Source organism: Geotrypetes seraphini, chromosome 4, assembly GCF_902459505.1.
Source record: "Geotrypetes seraphini chromosome 4, aGeoSer1.1, whole genome shotgun sequence".
In the NCBI taxonomy this organism is placed as follows: Eukaryota; Metazoa; Chordata; class Amphibia; order Gymnophiona; family Dermophiidae; genus Geotrypetes; species Geotrypetes seraphini.
The window spans coordinates 157,533,308-157,554,291 of NC_047087.1; the positions used below are offsets into that span (position 1 = coordinate 157,533,308).

At 44.2% G+C, this 20,984-nt stretch overlaps 1 protein-coding gene across 1 annotated transcript in view; it reads right to left on the minus strand.

Moving 5' to 3' along the window:
• BCAR1 (BCAR1 scaffold protein, Cas family member) overlaps positions 1–20,984 on the minus strand; it is a 570,884-nt gene that overhangs the window by 160,576 nt on the left and 389,324 nt on the right. The window lies entirely within an intron of this gene.

Consider the following 20,984-nt stretch of genomic DNA (forward strand, 5'->3'; position numbering starts at 1 on the left):
TGCCCATACCCATCTGTAAATGACACTCCTGCTGTAAACAAAACCCCCGGCACCTCTTTGCGAACACGACGTCAAGCTGGACTACTCCCTCGCAAAGGCTGTCCTTCAATTGGAATTCAGAAACATAGACAGTATACTACCTTTTGGTATAATTCCAGCAGTGTGCAAGTTGCCACCTTCATTTTTGAGTATTGTGACATTGTTCATCAATTGATATCCCAAGGCTGTGTCATTGGTCCTCAGAGATTCCTAAAACTAAAGACATATGTATATATATGTGTTACTGACTCACGTTGGGGGGATAAGTGTGCATTCTGGGGAGCGGTAGGGTGGAATATTGATACTGACTGGGCTTATAAACCAGAAAGTACTCTGAAAACAGTGGACCAAAATGGTAAATCACTGCTTACTTGTATGACCCTTCATAAGGTTGGAAACTGTTATAGGAAAAGTGTTCCTGCACAAATTATTAAGCTTTCTCTTACTATTGACAACCCTAGACCTACTGATGAAGGTATGTACTTTATGGCCATGTGGTTTAAGGGTGGGTCTAGCTATCCGACCCATCAGTTTTTCTTATGGGATTTATCTACCTCCTCTAATTTTACCTATCCCCTTTGTGCACTGTGGTGTTCTAAATACCTTTTGCTGCCTGGACAGCAAAAGCTTGATATTGCCGTTACCATCTATAAGGGTAATTACACATGTCATGTTTTTAATTTGACATAGGGTAGTTTTGTAGGTTATTGTTCTGTCTTGGCTCATAGGTATGCCCCATTGTTGCAGCATCAGATTTTCACCCTAGGTGATATTTACTGGCTCTATGGAGACTTTTGGCTCCCTGTTAAGCTACCCAGCCAGTGGATAGGCCAGTGCACTTTAGCTAAGGTTATCATGTTCCCGCATATTCTTTCTGAAAGGCATCCTTCCTATTCACATGGTTTTTCCTCTTTTCTGTCTCGATATAAATTTGATCCACATGTATACATAGATGCTATAGGAGTCCCAAGAGGGGTCCCAGATGAATTTAAGGCCCGAGCTCAGGTTAAGGCTGGGTTTGAGTTCCTTATTCCCTTTATTACTATTAATAAGAATATTGATTGGATTAATTAAATTTATTATAATCAGCAACGCTTTGTGAACTACTCTAGGACGCCTTGCAAGGTATTGCTGATCAATTAGGCTCCACTTCTCAGATGGTTTTCAAAATCGTATGGCCCTAGATATGATTCTAGCTGAGAATTCTGTAAAATTCTTCCCAGTATTTTATGCTGTTGCACTTTTATTTCTGACAATACAGGTCCTACTATGGCCATTCAGAAATTAGCAGACCTCTTTGCTGAGCTCAAATGTAACTCTGGTTTATCTAATTCTTGGGATCAGCACTTTAGTTGAATGCAGGGTTGGGTAAAAGACCTTTTTATTGTTATAATCTCTACTATTATCTACACTCTTGTCTTTGACTGCTCATGTACTGTGTTATTCGTATTACAGCTCCTAAAACCCCTCCTCGGGAGACATATCTAGAGTATCACTCCCTTCCAGCTCATGCTGTGCATTTATGACATCATTTTTATGACGTAAGAGGAGATTGAAGGGACACGTCTTGTAGTTTTCCATATGTTGTTTAAAGCTGTAAATCCAGACTCTGTTTGCCTTCTCTTGCTGAAAAATAGTACAAGGACATTTATGTTTGAAAAGATATGTTCTTATCTTGTTGTGAAGTGAATTCAATTGTTTTTATAAGCCGTATTTTCAAACAGCTTTAGATAAGAGGCTTTGCTGGCCAAGGCTCTTCTGACCTTTTGGCCTCCAGTCTTGAGATAGAAAAAATGCTGATTTCTTTAAAGTTTCATGTGACCTGTGTCCATATATGGTTTGTGTTTATGTCACATGCTGACAACACTGATTCATGTAGAATGATATAAAAGAGATGTAAAGCTGACAATAAAATTGGACATGTTTTGGAAGATGATTTCTGGTCTTTAAGATATGTCCCCGGGTGCACCTGACTTCCAAATGACAGAGAAAGTATGGGGCAGGAATTGGGATTTAATCCTTTTCAGTAAACATATACTGTATGTACACAAATAATTAGCGATACATAAGGGAAGAGGGGTGAACTACAATTTTTAAGGAAAGTAAAGATACATTTAAGGAAAAAATAACATCAGGAGGGTAATGAAAAAATGTTTTACAAATATGGCTAAGCCTAAAAAGAGAATGGGGGAGGTTGTGACCTATACATAAGGTCTGATTAAATTTAGGTATTTGAGCCTGGGATTAATGATAGAAGAATTATCCTATCTATGACTCAAATGCGTCTATGTACAGGTAGCATTTTAATGTGCTTTTAAATTTTTCTAATGAGGTTTCTCCACGCAAATAGTTTGGTAAATTGTTTCAAAGCTGGGGTGCTATGACTGAAAAAATTGTAGCTCTTCTGGTACCTATTATTTTTAAAGAACGAATAGTCAGCAAATGCTGTTCCATTGATCTTAGAGTCCTGGCTGAGGAGTATGGTATCAAAAAACGATGCAGAAATATTGGTGTGTTGGTTTGTTGGATTTTGAAGGCTATCAATGCAATTTTATAGATTATTCTATGTGAAATTGGTAACCAATGTGCTTTTCATAGAAGAGGTGTGACATGATCATATTTTTTGGAGTTGGTAATAATTTTTATTGCTGTATTTTGTATAATTTGTAGCTTTCTTATTTCTTTCTGAGTTATGCCTTGATACAAAGTATTGCAATAATCCAGCCTGGAAATAACCAAAGAATGAATTAGAATATTAAGAGCTTTTGGTTTTAAGACTTTGGATAAAGATCTAATGAGACGTAGCTTATAGAAACAGTTTTTAACTACGGAACTAATCTGATCATGAAAAGAAAGTCTAATAATACTCCTAGTATTTTCATCGTTGTTACTTTTTGTAATGGGAAGTTGTCTAACAGTATTTGTGATGAGAATGTAAGATCCTTTTTCCATGGAAAAAACATTATTGAAGATTTGGTTGCGTTCAGGGCCAACATGTTGTCTTTAAGCCATTGACTTATTTGTTTTAACTTATTGTTTATATTTATTATCTCATTGGAATCAGCTATATTTAATGGATACAAAAGCTGGATGTCATCTGTATAGGCGAAAGCAGAGAATCCAATGGACTGACTTAAAGTGAGGAGTGGCGACAAGAAAATATTAAATAAAAGAGGGGACAAGATTGAGCCTTGAGGGATGCCATAAGAGTTTGTATAGCTGTTTGATGATGAATTATTGAAAATAGCTTTTGCTGACCTATCTTGAAAATATGATTTAAACCAGTTTAGCACTTGGTCAGAAATGCCAATGGAAGACAGTCTCTTGATGAGTAAATGATGGTCAATGGTATCAAATGCTGCAGATAGATCAAGTACAGATTATGGTGATCTAAGTGGTATTGGTTGTAAGACTTATCATAGAGTGTTCTGTTGAGTGATTAGATCTGAAGCCTGTCCGATTGGGATGTAATGTATGTGTTTTTTCTACAAAGTTAGTGGTTCCCAAACCTGTCCTGGAGGGTTTTCTATTCTTTTTGGAGCTGTAAGATTTTTTAAAATAGCAAAGAGGGCAGAGGAAGTTTTGGCACTTTCAATTTTATTGGAATAATATGTTGTTTTTGCTAGGTTTCTTTTAGTTTTATAATATTGCAGTTGTTCTTTATATTTACTTAAGTTATCTCTTGATTTAGTTTGTCTCCATTTCCGTTCCATGTCCTATCTGTACAAAATCTGATCCTTTTGCGCCGACCAAGTGGAGCGAAAGGCAGGTAAAAAAACTTCCTGGTTGACATGAAAATCAGAAACCACCTTTGGCAGAAAGGAAGGAACAATACAGATCACAACTCCCAAGTCTGTTATCCGTAGAAAGGGCTCTCTACACAAAAGAGCCTGAAGCTCCTAAATACACTGTGTGGAGACAACAGCCATTAGAAAGACAGTCTTCATCATCAGATCCAAAAGCGTAGTATCCTTCAGTGGCTCAAAAGGGGCTCCCACAAGACCCTGCAGAACAATATTAAGATTCCATGTAGGAAAGAGCTGACGTACAGGAGGACGCAAGCAAAGCACCCCTCTAAGAAATCTAATCACATCTGGATGAGCCATCAGCGAACTAGAACCATTGTGTGCTCAAAAAACACAAAATACCTGCCACTTGAATTTAAATGGAAGCCACCGCCAAACCCTTATCTAAACCTGCCTGCAGGAAAGCCAGAACCACTGGAATAAGGAGCTGTCACAAGATCCACTTGGCCTTTGGCACACCACTGCTGAAAAGCCTTCTATGCTTTGGCATAAGTAGCCATAGCAGAGGGTTTCTTGAACTTCAATAGCATCAAGATGACCACATCAGAATATCCCAACTTTAGCAAGGCTAAGTGCTCAAGAGCCTTGATAAAAGGTCAAAGCGCTGTGGGTTATCCATTGGAACCAGACCCTGATGAAGAGGAAGCTGGAGCTTCCTGTCTCGTTGAAGATGGATAGATCCACATACCATGGATGGCGAGGCCATTCTGAAGTTATTAGGATCACCAATCCTGGATGCGATGCTATCCTGCGGATGACCCAACCAACCTGAGGCCATGGCATGAACACATCAAGGAGCTCATGTATTGGCCAGGGCTGAACAAATGCATCTAGGCCCAAGCTTCCGGATTCTGTCCTTCAACTGAAGTTACTGGCATTTGAGTTCTTGGCTGAAGCCATCAAGTCCATCTGTGGCTTGCACCAGTGCTGCAGTATAAGATGGAATGCTCTTCAGGAGACAGACTATTCTCCTGGATCCAGGATCTGTTGCCTGAGGAAGCCCACTTTCATGTTTTCAACCCCAGCCACATGAGCCACAGACACACCTCTGACCATCAGAACAGCATTTGAGCTTTCAGGCCTAAGGGAGAGCTTCTTGTGTCCTCTTGTCAATTCACATATGACCACCGCCATGGTGTTGTCTAAAATTATTTGCATTCCTTTCCAGGATGTGCTTTAGAGTGTTTAATGCCAGATGTATGGCCTGAAGCTCAAAATGATTGATCAACCAACTTCTGAGATGGAGTCCACTGCCCCTGAATAGAGCGATCCCTGCAATGAGCACCCCAGCCCGCTAGGCTGGCCTCTGTCATGAGAGTGATCTACTCTGTGATCCAAAGAGGCTTTTGCTGCCTGAGAGCCGAGCAGCATCAAGTTTCAAGTTTTTATTAAAAATTGATTTGATCACTTATCCAATTTTTAAGCGAGTTTACAATATAAAATATAAAAATAAAAACAATACAAAATAAAAATAACATTAACAATACCATTAACACATACAGAGGAAATACAATTTAAAAGAAACATCAACTAGTACATGGCATATTAAAAGGGGATAAATGTGACAGACAAACGAGAGACAAAAGGAAATTGGGTTAGAACTACAAATTGGATACGAATGAAAGCCAAATAAGGAAAAAACTAAAGGAAAGGGCACATTGCTGCTTAATTTCTTAAGAGAATTAGAAAGATACTATAAATAATTAAATCAAATGTTAAAAGCTTTTTAATGGGGCAGATATTGTGCGTAACATACACACAGCATCTGTGCCACTTCCCCTGCTTCTCAGCTGTTCAACTTCCCCTGCCGGCTCTGCGCATGTGTGAGAGTCGCTTTCACAGCATCCAATCAGACGGGAGGGACGGGGATTATAATGAACCTACGTGTGAATCATTTGCATGCAAAATGTTTAGTGCATCAATAGCTCTTTTAGAATCGTCCAAAACTTGGAGCGCAGCAGACCCATGCAGTCTTACCGATCCTGTTTAATGCATCAGGCTCAAACAGACAAACAGGACAAATAAGGGTTAGGAAATTTCTCAAAGAGGGAATGATAAACATGAACCCATTGCAGGCCTCTCCCCAGGCCTAACTTAAGCCCTGCTAGTCCAGTAGTGAGCTAGGGCAAAGCCAATTCTCCTATCTTCCTGCCACATGCAATCTCACTACTCAAAATGGCTGATGTGAGTTCCCACAGTAATCTCATGAGTCTGCTGCATAAGAACATAAGAACTGCCATATTGGGACAGGCCAAAAGTCCATCAAGCCCATTATCCTGTTTCTAACACTGGCCAACCCAGGTCCCAAGCAGTAAAATAGATTTTATGCTGCTTATCCTAGGAATAAACAGTGGAATTCCCCAAGCCATCTCAATAATGGCCTATGGACTTCTCTTTTAGGAAATTATCCAAGCCACGTTCTCTGGTAACAAATTTCAGAGTTTAATTATACATTGTGTGAAGAAATATTTTTTCCGGTTTGTTTTAAATCTGCTACTTAGTAGCTTCTTCGCATGCCATCCAGTCGTAGAATTTTTGGAAAGAGTGAACAAGCGATTCACATCTACCCTTTCTACTCTATTTTATAACATAAAACTAATCACCCCAGCAGTATACAGTAATATAGTAGAAATCAAACCAAAATACCGCTAATAGCAAACAATACACATCAGTATTATTAGCCCGACAAACTTGAAGGGCTATGGCCTCAGAATCGGAGCCTACGCACAGCAGTGAAAATCACAGACTGAGGATAATCCGCGTAGTAATACAGCTCCTGCTCCAATCATTGGCCGGTGTATAAATTTTTTTAAATAGTTTTCTAAAGCATTTCAATAAAGCTAAGACTAAACCCTGAACTTAAGAAACTTTTTCAGGGATACTTTGTGTAAGTGCAAGCCAGGATTTGAAAAACATAGACCAAAAAATACTTATCTTGTTGCTGACTTGTCTTTAAAGATAAATTCAGTCACTAGTGTTTGTTTGCCGACGCAGCCAGCGTTTCGCAGGAATTTTAAAACATCCGCTGCGTCAGGGCCACCAGGACATTCAAAATCAAGGCTCAATCACTTCACTCGGTCACCTTGATTTTGAATGTCCTGGTGGCCCTGACGCAGCGGATGTTTTAAAATTCCCGCGAAACGCTGGCCGCGTCGGCAAACAAACACTAGTGACTGAATTCCCCTGGGGAACTACACTATTTACTCTTCTCCATTGAGAATATTGACTATTTAAACCTATTCTCTGTTTTCTGTCATTCAACCAGTTCTTAATCCATACATAAGAACATAAGAATTGCCATCTCCGGATCAGACCCTGGGTCCATCATGTCCGGTGATCCGCACATGCGGAGGCCACGCCAGGTGTACCCTGGCATAGTTTTAGTCCCCATATCACTGTATGCTTCTCAAGGGAGATGTGCATCTAATTTACCCTTACCCATATCACTCTATGCCACTCTTAAGGAGATGTGCATTTAGTTTACCCTTAAATCCTAGAATGGTGGATTCTGCAATTACTTCCTCTGGGACAGCATTCCAGGTGTCCACTCGCTGCGTGAAACAGAACTTCCTGATATTCGTCCTGGACCTGTCCCCCCTCAGCTCAGTCTGTGTCCTCTTGTCCGTGTCACACTGGACATTGTAAATAACTGCTTTCCCTGCTCCATTTTGTTGAATCCTTTCAGTATTTTGAAAGTCTTGATCAGATCCCCTCGCAGTCTCCTCTTCTCAAGGGAGAACAACCCCAGTCTCCTAAGTCGGTCCTCGTAGTTCAGATTCTCCATACCTTTTACTAGCTTCGTTGCTCGTCTCTGCACCCTCTCTAGCAGTTTTATATCCTTCTTTAGGATGGAGACCAATGCTGGACGCAGTATTCCAAGTGTGGTCTGACCATCGCTCTATAAAGCGGCATTATAACTTTCTCCGATCTACTCGTGATTCCCTTCTTTATCATGCCTAGCATTCTATTCGCGTTCTTCGCTGCCGCCGCGCATTACACCGATGGCTTCAGTGTCCTATCGATTAATACTCCCAGGTCCTTTTCCTGTTCGGTCTTTCCCAGAGTTACACCTGACATACTATACTTGTGATCTTTATTTTTTCTGCCTAAATGCATCACTTTGCATTTTTCCACATTAAAATTCATCTGCCATTTATCTGCCCACTTCTCCAATTAATTCAAGTCGCTCTGGAGTTCCTCGCTGTCCTTCTGCGATCTGATTGACCAGCATAGCTTTGTGTCGTCTGCAAACTTGATGATTTCACTGGATGTTCCTTCTTCCAGGTCATTTATGAAAATATTAAATAAGATGGGTCCAAGTACTGAGCCCTGGGGTACACCGCTAGTCACTTTTTCCCATTCTGAGAACTTCCCATTTATGCCCACTCTCTGTTTTCTGTTCTCTAGCCATTTGCCTATCCATCTCCCTCTATTCCATGGCCTTGTAATTTCCTGAGAAGTCTTACATGTGGAACCTTGTCGAACGCTTTCTGAAAGTCCAAGTATTCAATATCCACCGGTTCTCCACTATCAATTTGTTTGTTCACTGTCTCAAAAAATTGAAGTCAAACATGATTTCCCTTTTCTGAAGAAATGTTGACTGGCTCTCATTGGGTCGTGTGTGTCTAGGTGCCGGACTATGCTATCTTTGATCAGCGACTCAACCATCTTTCCAGGGACAGACGTGAGACTTACAGGTCTGTAGTTGCCTGGCACTCCTCTCGATCCTTTTTTAAATATCAGTGTGACGTTCGCTATCTTCCAGTCGTCCGGTATCTGTCCTGCTTTGATTGACAGGTTGGCAAGTTTTTGCAATAGTTCTCCGATTTCAAATTTCAGTTATTTTAGTACTCTCAGATGAATTCTGTCCAGTCCAGGAGATTTATCACTTTTAAGTTTGTTGATCTGTTGGTAAATCTAGTCCAAGTCCACTTCTACTGTGATGAGGCTGTCCTGTACGACTCCCTTGAACACTTTCACTGTGTCAGGTATTGCTGCGGTGTCTTCCTTTGTGAAGACAGACGCAAAGAAGGAATTCAGTCTGTATGCAATTTGTTTGTCATCCTTGACGCACCCTTTTCCTCCCAAGTCGTCCAGCGGTCCCACCGCCTCCCGTGCGGGTTTTTCCCCTTTTATGTATCTAAAAAAGGGCTTGAAATTTTTGGTCTCTTGCGCTATTTTCTCCTCGTAGACCTTTTTGGCAACCCTCACCACCTTGTGACATTTTTTCTGATCATCTTTATGTTTGTTCCAAGCTTTGGATGATTTCATGCGTTTCCACGTCTTAAAGGAGTCCTTCTTTTCATTTATGGCTTCCTTCACCTCTTTGGTAAGCCACGCCGGCTCTCTTTTGCCTTTGGTTTTCTTTACTTTGGACATCCGCGGAATGTGGAGGCTTTGTGCTTCCGTGATAGTATTTTTCAGTAGGGACCATGCCTGTTCCACTGTTATGACTTTGCCCATCTTTTTCTTGATCCGTTTTTTTAGCATGGCTCTCATGCTGTCGTATCTTCCCTTTTTAAAGTTTAAAATCGTGGTTGAGGATTTGGTACCTTTCCCTTTCCCAACATCAAGTTTGAAGTTGATCATGTTATGATCGCTCATCCCCAGTGGGACCGTGACTTCTACTTCCTTTGCCGGACCCATAATGCCATTTAGGACCAAGTCCAAGGTGACGTTTCCTCTCGTCGGCTCTCCTACCATCTGTTCCAGGAAGCAGTTCCCTAGCACTTCCAGGAACTTTGCCTCCTTGCTACAGTTGGAGGTTCCCAGGTCCCAGTCTATCCCCAGGAAATTGAAATCCCCCAAGATTATGACATTACCTGTCTTATATTCTTGTTTAATTTCCTCCATCATTTCCGAGTCTGTCTCCTCCCTCTGTCCCGGTGGTCGGTAGTAAAGGCCAATCTTTATGTCAGCATCGTTGTGTCTGGGAATCCTGATCCAGAGGGATTCCAGCTTCTCTTTCTTTTCCGCCATAGTCTTTCTCACGTATTCTAATCCTTCCCGAACATATAGGGCAATACCTCCACCTTTCTGCCCCACTCTATCTTTTCTGTACAGTTTGTATCCCTGTAATACTGTGTCCCATTTGTTTTCGTCACTCCACCATGTTTCTGTTATGCCAATGATTTCCAGTTCGTCGTTTTTTTGCTATTGCTTCTAACTCTCCCATTTTGTTTCCCAAACTTCTAGCATTCGTATACATACATTTGAGTTCCCTTTGTGTTACCTTCTTGGACTTTTTAAGCTTAGCAGTATCTACTGTTTCTTCCACGGTATCCTTTTCTGCTGATGTGTTGTCTTCCTCATTTGCTTTGTGGTCGACCCCTTCCGTGTCTGAGTAGTTGTCCATAATTCCTTCTACGGGGCATCCTATCGCCCAGGCCATCGACTGGTGGTCGACTGTCGGCTTTCCCCTGTCCTTTAGTTTAAAGCCTTCTCTATGGCCCTCTTCATGTTGCCTGCCAGTACTCTTACTCCTTCCTAGGACTTACTAATTTCCTCAGAAGTCTTTCATGAGGGGGGGGTCACGTGATGGCTGGTTCCTGAGCGGATGTCTGAGCACAGAGCTCCGCTCCGACTTCCCCGATTTCTCCCCCTTATTAGCGGTCCATGCCGGGTGGAGCCTCTTTTTTGGACGCCGGTGTTTAAGTTAGTGCAAGGGCACACTGTTGCGATCCGGGAGGCGGCGATTTCGTTTTTTGTGTCGCGGGGCATGCCAAAAGTTTCCCGGACGGTGAAACAGTGTGGGAGCCCGGCGTGCAAGATGGCGGGGACGCAAACGGACATTCCGACAGATCGCTCTGACGATGTGCTGCAGGTGTCCATGAGGCATTTATCGCAGTTTCTGGATGATAAACTTGCTAAACTGCATGCCTCCATGGACGAATTAAAGGACACCTTGGCGGGACAAGCAGTGCAACTTCAACAAGTGGAGGTGAGATTGTCGGCCTAGGAAGATCATGCGGGGGTGGCCGACGGTAGGCTGGACTCTGCAAGCACGAGTCTGTCAACTTATGGAGAAAGTTGAGGACCAGGATAACAGGGCCCGACGGAAGAACCTTCGGATCATTGGAATCCCGGAGACTGTTCGGGATCCTGAGCTCCTTCATCTTGTGGAGAGGTGGCTACTGAAGGAGCTGGGCCTGCTGGAACAAGCGGGTCCTGTGGTGGTGGAGCGCGTTCATCGTGTGGGGCAGCGACGAGAGAATGATGGCAATGGCAGACTGAGAGCCGTGCTGGCCCATTTCCACAATCTATATATATAAAATCGGAAGTATGTATGTGTGTATGTATGTGTGTGTGTATGTGCCGCGATCACGCAAAAACGGCTTGACTGATTTGAACGAAACTTGGTATGCAGATCCCTCACTACCTGGGATGATATGTTCTGGGGGTCTCATGGCCCAACTGCACACATGGGCGGAGCTACAAACATAAAATCAGATTTCACCCATTCATGTCAATGGAAAAAATGTAAAAAGCTGCCATTCTCACAGTAATTCAAAACCGGCTTGACCGATTTGAACGAAACTTGGTATGCAGATCCCTCACTACCTGGGGTGATATGTTCTGGGGGTCTCGTGGCCCACCTGCACACGTGGGCGGAGCTACAAACATAAATTCAGATTTCACCCATTCATGTCAATGGAAAAAATGTAAAAAGCTGCCATTCTCACAGTTATTCAAAAACGGCTTGACCGATTTGAACGAAACTTGGTATGCAGATCCCTCACTACATGGGGTGATATGTTCTGGGGGGTCTCGCGGCCCACCTGCACACGTGGACGGAGCTACAAACAGTAAATCAGATTTCACCCATTCATGTCAATGTAAAAAGCTGCCATTCTCACTGTAATTCAAAAACGGCTTGACCGATTTGAACGAAACTTGGTATGCAGATCCCTCACTACCTGGGGTGATATGTTCTGGGGGTCTCGCGTCCCACCTGCACACGTGGGCGGAGCTACAAACAGAAAATCAGATTTCACCCATTCATGTCAATGGAAAAAATGTAAAAAGCTGCCATTCTCACAGTAATTCAAAAACGGCTTGACCGATTTGAACGAAACTTGGTATGCAGATCCCTCACTACCTGGGGTGATATGTTCTGGGGGTCTCGCGGCCCGCAACTCTATGTTGCTTGCTCAAGGGTGGGTTCACCCAAGAATTTATATGTTCTTGCTCCAGAAGGTGAAACTAAAAATGTTGTTTATAATCACGTTTTGCGTTAGTTGTATTGTATTCATTTTGTCAAATATTTCACATTATAATTTGAATATTGTACTTTTTATTAAGCTATAAAAAAATAATTTCATTCACCACTATAAAGTATCTTTATTTGAATCCATTTACAGTGTTATTGCTATAATTAAATACCCGTGCAACGCCGGGGCATCAGCTATTTATGGTATAAAAGCTAGCCTGCTTGATTTATTTAAGAAGTCCCGGCATCTGGCTTATGAGGGCACTAAGATTTTGATCTTTCAAGACTTTTCAACTAAGGTTGCCGAACAGCGCAGAGCCTTTATACCTTACTGCTCTCAACTGGTCGCAAGAGGTATCAGATTTGCCTTCTTATATCCGGCTAAGGTGTGCTTGACCCATGAGAATCGCACCTTTACTACATCTAAGGTGGAGGAGCTGAAGCGTTTCATCGAAAGTCTCCCTGCCCAGTAAGGACTCTGTGAACACCTTGCTGCTCTCTACCTAATAGGTGCCTGGTGGCGATCCAGCCTTGTACGATGCTCTTTGATTCCCCTTTCCTCTTTGTGTTTCCGTTTTGGGGAGAGGGGCTTATCATTGTACATGGTGGTGTCTTTGGTGTCACCTTGAGAGAGACTATTTGGAAGACCTTGCTGTTTGTGATCGCTGCCTTGGATGGAGGGGGCCTCTCCTGGGGCGCCTGAGGAGCAGGCCTTTCTGGCAGAGCTGCCTCCTCTCAGGAGCTTCGCTGGAGTTTAGTTGGACTCTTCTTGGACTCCTTTTCATTTTGATGGGGGGGGGGGGGGAGGCTTACCGCCTTCCCAGTTTTCCAAGTTTTCTGTTTCAGGTTCTTTTTACATGCCTTTGCATTTTAGCTCCCACATAAGTCATGGACGACATTGTTTTGTTTTTTTTGCTATTGGACTTGATCCTGGGGGGTGGATAGGGGAGTTGGGGAAGAGTGTGAGTATCTGTGTCTGCTTGTAGTTGGGGTTGGTGTTATGAAGTTGTGGATGAGAGTGTGGTTTTGGGATGGGGAGCTGTTGAGTGGGGGGTGGGGGGCGGCAAGGGGGGATGTCTGTGAGGGTTGGGGGTTTGTCTGAAAGAACAGGAAGTTTTGTTGTGGGGGAGGGCGGGCTGCATCCTGGGAGTCTGGCTCAGTATGATTTCTTGTGTGAGTGGGCAGAACGTCGGCTCGGCTGGGAGGCCGCTGCTATTGCCCCATGTGGTCAATGTTTTTTCACATACATCAATGCTATATCTTGCTCTTATGAGTGGTGTTAAAATTGCTAGCTTTAATGTTGATGGGTTGCACTCCCCCATAAAGCGCAGCAAGATGCTTCAATACTGAAGGAAACTGCAGGTGGATGTCTTGCTTCTTCAAGAGATGCACCTCAGTGCCTCTGAGCATGCCAAGCTACGAAGAGAGTGGGTGGGTGAACTTGTGTATGCCTCTTTTAATAGCAGACAAAGAGGTGTAGCTGTGCTTTTCCATATGAAACATACTTGTACGCTACACAAACTGATTACGGACCCTGAGGGTCGCTTTGTGATCTGGGCCGGGGAGTTCTTGGGGAACAAATATGCTTTTTGTTCAATATATGCTCCCAATGTTTATTCCCATCGTTTCTTCTTTGTTCTTGTGGTTGCCCTTGCCCCTTTTCCTGAGTACCAGCTAGTGCTTGGTGGGGATTTTAATATTACTGCTAATCCTCTTATTGACTGCAAACCTCCTAAGCCTCGTTTACACCAAGGGGAACACAAGGGAGTCAACTTTGTCAATTCTCAGTTGGGACTTGTGGACCTGTGGCGTACACTCCACCCTGACAAACCTGATTTCACTTACCATTCTCCCGTGCACAATGTGCATAGTCGTTTGGATTACTTGTTAGTGGCCCCGTCCCTTCTGACTGGAGTTAAGCAAGTGATGATTGTCGATGGCGTTCTTTCTGACCATCACTTGGTATGGATAGAGCTAATTGATCCGCAGGTGCCACAGAGGTTGTTGTCTGGTTGGAGAATGAATCCCACTTCCGGACTTCTCTAGTAGAACAATGTGATTCTTACCTAGCAGACAACCCCTCTTCTGATGTTTCAGAGGTGGTGTTCTGGTAGGCTAGCAAAGCTGTTCTAAGGGGTAAGATTATTGCCTATACTACACACAAGAGGAAGGTCCAAGACCGGGCACTGCTGGATCTGGCATGCCAATTGGGGTCGGTGAGGGGGGAGCTGCATAAATTAGGGTCTGTGGCACTCAAGAGTCGGTACTTGGGGCTGCCACGCCAAATCAATGAGTTGTTGGCTCAGAGGGCCTTGCGGGACATCCAGATGTATAAGTATCGCATGCACCATTGGGGAAATAAAGAAGGGAAATTGCTGGCTTCTCTGGTTGGTCAAAGAGCCCGCAAGTGTAATATCTCTAAACTATGGGCTCCAGATGGATCTGAGGCGACCTTGTTGTCGGCTATTCAACAGAGCTTTGTAACATTTTATCAGGCCCTGTATGATAAGGGGAGATGTGACACTGAGCAGCGAGATGCATTTTTTCGAGACCTTTCTCTTCCTGCTTTGACACAGGACCAGCGGGATAAGCTCAATGCACCGGTGCAGGCGGTGGAAATTCATAGGGCTATAAGGGCGTTAAAACTAGCTAAAGCACCTGCCCTGATGGCTTGGGCCCTGAATATTATAAACTGCTAGGGGATCGGGTGTTGGGCCCCTTCCGAGCTTTATGTCAGGCCCTCTGTGAGGGGGGTTTGCCTCCGCATAGACTTACCCACGCCCATATTGTTGTACTCCCGAAGCCTGGTAGACCGGAGGACCAGCTGGGGTCTTATAGGCCAATCTCTTTGTTAAACCAAGATATCAAGTTATTTGCTATCATGGCTGCGCGGCTTGGTCAGGTTTTGCCCTTTCTGATTCATCTGGACCAGGCAGGTTTTGTGCTGGGCCGGTTTTCCTCTGCCAATGTCTTGCGAGCATTGGCGGTGTTGCAAAATCCTGCCCTGCAGAGGAGGCATCCCGGCCAGGAAAATGCCATTATTGCCAGTCTCGATGCTGACAAGGCATTTGATAAGGTTTTATGGGATTACTTGTTTTGGGTTTTGCCACAGTTGAGTATTTTGGGGGTTTTCCTGGCTGGGATCCATTCTCTTTATGAACAGCCGACTGCACAGATTTTGGTAAATGGTGCACTCTCCTCCCCCTTTTCCTTGGCTTGGGGCACTCGGCAAGGATGCCCACTTTCTCCTATGTTATTTGTGTTAGCCCTAGAACCTTTAGCAGCAAAGATCCGGCAACATCGGGCCTTGCTTGGTATACAGTTGGGGTTTCAGGAATTAAAAATCAACCTGTTTGCGAATGATATGCTCATTTTCTTGGGTGATGCGGGCACGTGAGTCCCGGTGTTGATAGGGCTTATTTGTCACTTTGGTGTGTTTTCAGGTCTGCGGATCAACTTTGATAAATCTGAGGCTCTGGCAATTCATTCACAATGTGCTGTACGTAATGATCCCACTTTTCCGTTACGCTTAAGTATCTGGGGGGTCTATTTACATGCGGATCCTCGGGTGGTCTATCGGAAAAATGTGGTGGATAAATTGGATGCTATTCGAGTGTTATGCCGGAGGTGGATGGACTTTCCGGTTTCCTTTCTTGGTCAAATTGCTCTTATTAAGATGGTCCTCCTACCGAAATTGCTCTATCCCCTGCAAATGGCGCCCCTTTGGGTTACACACGCGGATGTGCAGGTTTATAAAGGTATTGTTTCTTCCTTCATTTGGTGCTCTCGGCGGGCGAGAAACTAAACTAAACTAAACCTTAAGTTTGTATACCGCATCATCTCCACAGAAGTGGAGCTCGACAAGGTTTACAGGAATTAATAAAGAAAGAAACTCCAATGGAAAGAAGAAGGGCTTAGTAAAAAGGAAAAAAAGAGGGGACTTAGTATAGTGGAGAGGGAGGGAGTAGTTACATTTTAGAGAAAAGTCAAGTTTTCAAATGTTTTCTGAAGCGTTGGAGGGAGGTCGAACTCCGAAGAGGGGCAGTAAAGCTGTTCCACAGCTCGGTGATCCTGAAGAAGAGGGATGTTCCAAGTTTGCCTGTATGGGATATGCCTTTTAAAGAGGGGAAGGATAGTTTGAATTTTTGAGTGGATCTGGTGGAGTTAGGATTCGAGGAGAGCCAAGAAAGTGGAAAAAGGGGAGGAAGGATGCTGTGAAGAGACTTGAAGGCTAGACAGGTGCATTTGTAGTTAACCCTGAGGATAACTGGGAGCCAGTGAAGCTTAGACAGAAGCGGGGAGACGTGGTCGAATTTGCTTTTTGCGAAGATTAGTTTAACCGCGGTATTCTGAATCCGCTGCAGTCTGAGAAGACTTTTCTTTATTAGGCTTAAATAGATGGAGTTGCAGTAATCCAGTCTGGATAGAATAATGGATTGGACGAGGACAGCAAAGTGTTGTTGGTATGGAAGACCTCTCATATAGTGACAGACTGAAGAAGCTGGGGCTTTTCTCCCTGGAAAAGCGGAGACTTAGAGGAGACATGATAGAAACCTTCAAGATCATGAAGGGCATAGAAAGAGTAGACAGGGACAGATTTTTCAAATTACGGGGAACCACAAGTACAAGGGGGCACTCATAGAAATTGAAAGGGGAAAGGTTTAGAACAAACGCCAGGAAGTTCTTCTTCACTCAGAGGGTGGTAGATACATGGAACGCGCTACCGGAGGATGTGATAAGCAGGAGCACGCTACAGGGCTTCAAAGAGGGTCTGGACAGATACCTGGAGGACAAAGGGATTGAGGGGTACAGATAGAAGTAGAGGTAGGTATTAGGGATAGGATTAGAGGCAGTTACAAAATTAATCAGGGGCACTGTTCAGGCAATTAGGCCTGATGGGCCGCCGCGAGAGCGGACCACTGGGCAGGATGGACCTCTGGTCTGCCCCAGCGGAGGCAACTTCTTATGTTCTTATGACTTTCCTTAACATGTGAAGGTTGAAAAAGCATTTTTTTACTAAGGAGTTGAGGTGATCGTTGAAGGACAGTGTAGAGTCAATGATGATTCCCAGAACTTTGCTTGAGTGCTCAAGCTGCAGTTTGGTGCCAGAGGATAGTGGGATGAGGGTGGGCAGCTGATCTAATTTTGGGCCGAGCCAAAGTAGTTTTGTTTTGGTCTCATTTAGTTTCATTTGAACGGTGAGAGCCCAGGATTGGAGATTCGTTATACAAGAAGAGATGTTATCAGAGAGGTTGGTGAGGTTAGAGTCAGTCTCGAGGAGGACGAGGATGTCGTCGGCGTAGGTGTAAAGTGTCTCCAAGGGGGATAGTTGGAGGAGTTTCAGGGAGGACATATAAACATTGAAAAGAATCGGGGATAGAGGTGAACACTGAGGAACTCCGCAAATCGGTTTCCAATGGGAAGATGAGGTGCCATTCATGTTAACGAAGTAGGAGCGGGAACATAAGAATTTTGAGAACCAATCTAAGACTGTGGAGTTTATGCCAATTTCAGAAAGTTGGAGGATTAGTATGTCATGATGGACAATGTCGAAAGCTGCAGATAGGTCAAATTGAAGAAGGACAGCAAACTTGTTGCAAGAGTGAAGTTGTTGGACTTTTGAAATTAAAGAGGCCAAAAGGGATTCGGTGCTGAAGTTGGGTTTGAAGCCATGTTGGTAGGGTAGGAGAATGGAGAATCTCTCAAGATAGGATGAGAGTTGGGTGGCTATGATGGACTCTAGCATCTTGGTCAGGAGAGGAATGTTGGCTATTGGGCGATAGCTGGATGGTGTGGAGGAGTTTAGATTAGTTTTTTTCAATAGAGGGGATAAGGCAATGTGTCCCATTTCCGCAGAAAATAGGCCTGAGAGTAGGGCGGAATTTATAAGTTTGGTGAGAGATGAGATGGCTTTTGCGGGAATATTCTCGTATAAATAGGAGGGGAAAGGATCCAAGGTACAGTTGCAGAATTTTAACTTGAGGCAGAGTTTGGAGACCTGGGAATCGGAAACGAGTTTGAAGGCGGTCCAGGATATATCGACTGAGATATGGTTGGCCTCGGTTAGATTAGGGTTGGAGATGGCGAGCACCAGAGAATTGTAAGAGGGTGTAGGAGGGAAGGAGCATCATAAGGTAGTGACTTTCTCATTGAAAAATTTTGCTAGATCATCGGCAGATGGAGAGGAGGGGAGTGTGGCGGAATCATGTTTAGAGGATAAGGAACGCCAAATGTTGAACAGTGTATTACTTTGGTTGTTGGATCTGGAGATTTTGTTGCCGTAGTAGTTCTTCCTTGATTTTTTAAATTCAGTATTGTAGAACTTAATATTAGCCCTTCAGGACTGTCTGTCAGTGGGGGATTTAGATTTTTTCCATTTGCGTTCCAGTATTCGACATTTCTGTTTCAGTTGTCTGTGATATGGAAGGTACCAGGGGGCCTTGCAGGAGTAGGAGACAGTTTTAGTGGATAGTGGAGCAAGGGAGTGGTAGGTGGTCTCAGACAGGGAGATCCAATTGTGCCAGTTGGTAAGTTGATTAGGGAACGTGCCCATGGGGGAGTGAATTTACCTGACCTCCGTCTCTATAATGTGGCGGCTCTGCTCCGCTGGGTGCATGAGGTGTAATCTGGTGCATCTAGGTTTGCCCCGACGGGGTTCTGGCAAGTATTGGCGGCTTCGGTGTTGGTGTTTAATGTTTTGGGGAGTGGAGCTGGGGCTTGTGCCTCTTTGCTTCGACCCTTGCGCAGGCTGTGGTGCTGGTGGCGCAGGGAAGTGGGGGGTTCGACGGGCCCCTCCCCCTTTGTGGAATTCGTGGCTAATCCTCACTTCCCCGCTGGTGAGCATGTTTTCTTTGTGAGAGCTCGCATGACAGGTTGCCGGTTTGTGAGACAAGTCACTGAGTTAGGCTCGGGGTTGATTCCTAGCTTTCAAACTTGTCGGGATTCTTGGACATGGAGTGTGGGATCCATATTGGCTTATCTACAACTTCGTAGTTATTGCTCCTCCCTTAGCTCGCAAACTGGGCAGGTGCCCACTTTCTCCCCACTAGATCAGGCTTTCCTTTCCCTTTCTCTAGAGTTTAACACGCTTTCGGACTGGTATAAACTGGGGAGGTCCTGGAAGCCTGTCGGGTTTTTGACATCCATGGCTGTCGCTTGGAGCTCTGAGCTGGGAGAGGAGATCACAGTTGAGGACTTGACTCTGTGTTTTGTTGAGGGTGCTGGTGCTACCCCCAACGTGGCTTTGCAAGAGATCCATCTTAAGGTATTACACAGAGCATACATAACCCGATGTAAAGGGAGTGCTATGGGCCTGTGGTCGGATGTTTTTTGCCCACGCTGCCTGGCTCTCCGAGGTATGATGGTGCATCATTTCTTGGAATGCTCTTTTGTGGGACCTTTGTGGGTGCAGGTGCTTCGGGCGGTGGAAGTTGTTTTGGGGCAGTCTCTGGAGTGGTCTTATAAGACTCTGCTGCTTGGTGTCACGAGATCTTTAGTTGAGGCTGGTATTACAGAGCCTTCGCGATGCTTTGTGATGATAGCTCTGGGGCTCATTAAAAAGCTTATTCTGCAACACTGGGTGGGAGAGGTGCATCCGACGATCCAGCAGTGGCAGGCTAGTATGTCCCAGATGGCGATTTGGGAGCGACAGCGCAAGAGGGGTGCCACTAGCTGGCAATCAGTGGCTTATTTGGACTGTTGGAGTTCTTTCTAAATTGGGTCAGATTCCTAGGATGCAAGGGGGGGCTGACAGGGAGGGCATTGGGGAGGAGGGGTGTGGATGGGTGGATTTCTGTATTTATGTACAAAATTGGGACTTTGCATGGGAGTTCTCTTTATTTGTTTGCTTGTTTGATTTTTCGCCTGGTTTCAATGTTCACTTGTATTGAGGTTTTGTGTTGTTGTTTTTTTTTTTTTTTTTTGGTGCTTCCAGCTTGACCACTGTATATTTCTTCTGTGCTTTGTTCCTCTAATAAACATATATTTAAAAAAAAAAAAAAAAAAGTCTTTCATGAGATAGTTTGTCAAATGCCTGTTGAAAATCCAAATACAACAGGCTCACCTTTATCCACATCCCTTCAAGAGTTGCAGTAGATTGGTGACACAAGATTTCCCTTGACTAAATCCATGTTTGCTTTTTCTCATTAATCCATGTTTACCTATATGTTGTCATTTTATTCTTTATAATAATCTCTACCATTTTAATCAATACCGATGTCAGACTCACCGGTCAGATCACCTCTGGAAACTTTTTTAAAAATCAGTGCCACATTGGACACCCTCTAGTCTTCCAGTACTATGCTAGATTTTAAAGAAAAATTACAAATTACTAACAATAGCTCTGTAACGGTGACGGAGTTAGAAAAAAGCATGGGATGAATACAAAGGATCTAGAATCAGAAAATAATAGTAAATATTGAAGAATTAAGGTCAGTACTGGGCAGACTTGCATGGTCTGTGTCTGTATATGGCCGTTTGGTGGAGGATAGGCTAGGGAGGACTTCAATGGCTAGGATGGTGTAGATGGGCTAGAGTGAGCTTTGATGGAGACTTCAGTAGTTGGAACCTAAGAACAGTACCGGGCAGAGCTTTTGATTCTTGCCCAGAAATAGCTAAGAAGAAGGAAAAAAAAACCCAACAAATTTTTAGATTGAATCAGGTTGGGCAGACTGGATGGACCATTCGGGTCTTTATCTGAGCAGATGCATGCTCAAGGCCGGCAGAAGCAGGAAGATCTTCTTGTGGCACCGGCATGTCCAGTGGATTGCGTACTGGTGCCAGACGGGGGGGGGGAGGAGGGGATAAGTTTAAGTTGTTCGGGCGGGGGGTGCCGGTTCGCGCGGAGGGGGGTCTTTGCAAGTGGGGGGGAGCAGCGCCGCTGGCCTCGGGGGGGGGGGGGGGGAACGTATCAAAGCGAGTTTCCATTATTT